Below are 3914 nucleotides of genomic sequence, written 5' to 3'. Positions count from 1 at the left end.
CAGGCCTGGTCTCACACACACACACACACACACACAGGTACAGGGGGACCAGGGACAGGCCTGGTCTCACACACACACACACACACAGGTACAGGGGGACCAGGGACAGGCCTGGTCTCACACACACACACACACACACAGGTACAGGGGGACCAGGGACAGGCCTGGTCTCACACACACACACAGAGGTACAGGGGGACCAGGGACAGGCCTGGTCTCACACACACACACACACACACAGGTACAGGGGGACCAGGGACAGGCCTGGTCTCACACACACACACACACACACACACAGGTACAGGGGGACCAGGGACAGGCCTGGTCACACACACACACACACACACAGGTACAGGGGGACCAGGGACAGGCCTGGTCTCACACACACACACACACACACAGAGGTACAGGGGGACCAGGGACAGGCCTGGTCTCACACACACACACACACACACACACAGAGGTACAGGGGGACCAGGGACAGGCCTGGTCTCACACACACACACACACACACACAGAGGTACAGGGGGACCAGGGACAGGCCTGGTCTCACACACACACACACACACACAGAGGTACAGGGGGACCAGGGACAGGCCTGGTCTCACACACACACACACACACACAGGTACAGGGGGACCAGGGACAGGCCTGGTCTCACACACACACACACAGGTACAGGGGGACCAGGGACAGGCCTGGTCTCACACACACACACACACACACAGGTACAGGGGGACCAGGGACAGGCCTGGTCTCACACACACACACACACACACAGGTACAGGGGGACCAGGGACAGGCCTGGTCTCACACACACACACACACACACACACAGAGGTACAGGGGGACCAGGGACAGGCCTGGTCTCACACACACACACACACACACAGGTACAGGGGGACCAGGGACAGGCCTGGTCTCACACACACACACACAGGTACAGGGGGACCAGGGACAGGCCTGGTCTCACACACACACACACACACACACAGGTACAGGGGGACCAGGGACAGGCCTGGTCTCACACACACACACACACACACACACACAGGTACAGGGGGACCAGGGACAGGCCTGGTCTCACACACACACACACAGGTACAGGGGGACCAGGGACAGGCCTGGTCTCACACACACACACACACACACACACAGGTATAGGGGGACCAGGGACAGGCCTGGTCTCACACACACACACACACACACACACACAGGTACAGGGGGACCAGGGACAGGCCTGGTCTCACACACACACACACACAGGTACAGGGGGACCAGGGACAGGCCTGGTCTCACACACACACACACAGGTACAGGGGGACCAGGGACAGGCCTGGTCTCACACACACACACACACACACACACACACAGGTATAGGGGGACCAGGGACAGGCCTGGTCTCACACACACACACACACACACACAGGTACAGGGGGACCAGGGACAGGCCTGGTCTCACACACACACACACACACACACACAGGTACAGGGGGACCAGGGACAGGCCTGGTCTCACACACACACACACACACACAGGTACAGGGGGACCAGGGACAGGCCTGGTCTCACACACACACACACACACAGGTACAGGGGGACCAGGGACAGGCCTGGTCTCACACACACACACACACACAGGTACAGGGGGACCAGGGACAGGCCTGGTCTCACACACACACACACACACACACACACACACAGGTACAGGGGGACCAGGGACAGGCCTGGTCTCACACACACACACACACACACACAGGTACAGGGGGACCAGGGACAGGCCTGGTCTCACACACACACACACACACACACACAGGTACAGGGGGACCAGGGACAGGCCTGGTCTCACACACACACACACACACACACACACAGGTACAGGGGGACCAGGGACAGGCCTGGTCTCACACACGCACACACACACACAGGTACAGGGGGACGAGGGACAGGCCTGGTCTCACACACACACACACAGGTACAGGGGGACCAGGGACAGGCCTGGTCTCACACACACACACACACACACACACAGGTACAGGGGGACCAGGGACAGGCCTGGTCACACACACACACACACACAGGTACAGGGGGACCAGGGACAGGCCTGGTCTCACACACACACACACACGCACACACACAGAGGTACAGGGGGACCAGGGACAGGCCTGGTCTCACACACACACACACACACACAGAGGTACAGGGGGACCAGGGACAGGCCTGGTCTCACACACACACACACACACAGGTACAGGGGGACCAGGGACAGGCCTGGTCTCACACACACACACACACACACACATATACAGGTACAGGGGGACCAGGGACAGGCCTGGTCTCACACACGCACACACACACACAGGTACAGGGGGACCAGGGACAGGCCTGGTCTCACACACACACACACACACACACAGAGGTACAGGGGGACCAGGGACAGGCCTGGTCACACACACACACACACACACACACAGGTACAGGGGGACCAGGGACAGGCCTGGTCACACACACACACACACACACACACAGGTATAGGGGGACCAGGGACAGGCCTGGTCACACACACACACACACACACACACAGGTACAGGGGGACCAGGGACAGGCCTGGTCACACACACACACACACACACACACAGGTATAGGGGGACCAGGGACAGGCCTGGTCTCACACACACACACACACACACACAGGTACAGGGGGACCAGGGACAGGCCTGGTCACACACACACACACACACACACACAGGTATAGGGGGACCAGGGACAGGCCTGGTCACACACACACACACACACACACACAGGTACAGGGGGACCAGGGACAGGCCTGGTCACACACACACACACACACACACACACACAGAGGTACAGGGGGACCAGGGACAGGCCTGGTCTCACACACACACACACACACACACAGAGGTACAGGGGGACCAGGGACAGGCCTGGTCTCACACACACACACACACACACACACACAGGTACAGGGGGACCAGGGACAGGCCTGGTCTCACACACACACACACACAGGTACAGGGGGACCAGGGACAGGCCTGGTCTCACACACACACACACACACACACAGAGGTACAGGGGGACCAGGGACAGGCCTGGTCTCACACACACACACACACAGAGGTACAGGGGGACCAGGGACAGGCCTGGTCTCACACACACACACACACACACACACAGAGGTACAGGGGGACCAGGGACAGGCCTGGTCTCACACACACACACACACACACACAGGTACAGGGGGACCAGGGACAGGCCTGGTCTCACACACACACACACACGCAGGTCCCGGGGGGGGGGGGCAGGGACAGCCCTGCCCCTCCCCCCAGGGGGCAGGGATAGCCCCGACTGTAAACACACGATCGCGGACACACATGGGGGGGGGTCAGGGACAGCCCGGCCGTGCCGCACAACCGCACGCACCCCACAGCCCCCCTCCCGGGACGCCCCGGCCCCACTCACCGCCCCGCAACGGGCCCCACTCGCCGCCCCGCACGCTCCGCGCCGCTCCGGGCCCGGCTTCCCCGCCGCCGCTCGGCAACTCTCGCGCCCCGCTCGGCACCGCTCGGAAATATTCGGGCAGCGCTCGGGCTCCGCTCGGAAACACTCGGAAACGCTCGGGCTCCGCTCGGAAACACTCGGGCAACGCTCGGGCTCTGCTCGGAAACGCTCGGAAACACTCGGGCAGCGCTCGGGCTCCGCTCGGGCTCCGCTCGGGCTGCTCTCGGCACTACTCGGCAGCGCTCGGCGGCCCTCGGGAGGCCTCGGCCGGCTGCCGGCGGGGCGGGGCGGGGCGGGGCGGCAGCGCGCGGCGGGCGGCGCGCCGTGGCCGGAGGGCGCGGGCGGGGCGGCGGGCGGTGAAGAGGGCGCGCGCGGGGCGCGGGGCGGCGGCGGCC

General features: G+C 63.0%; 1 protein-coding gene across 1 annotated transcript in view; it reads right to left on the bottom strand.

Moving 5' to 3' along the window:
* The window catches only part of RGP1 (RGP1 homolog, RAB6A GEF complex partner 1), a 20965-nt gene extending 17389 nt beyond the window's left edge, over positions 1-3576 (bottom strand). The window contains exon 1 of the mRNA XM_067315595.1: positions 3481-3576. The gene's annotated coding sequence lies outside the window, so the exon portion shown is untranslated. The remainder of the gene's footprint in view (positions 1-3480) is intronic.
* Between the last annotated feature and the right edge of the window lie 338 nt (positions 3577-3914).

This window comes from Apteryx mantelli, chromosome Z, assembly GCF_036417845.1.
Source record: "Apteryx mantelli isolate bAptMan1 chromosome Z, bAptMan1.hap1, whole genome shotgun sequence".
NCBI lineage: Eukaryota > Metazoa > Chordata > Aves > Apterygiformes > Apterygidae > Apteryx > Apteryx mantelli.
This window is presented reverse-complemented; position numbering and strand designations above follow the sequence as displayed.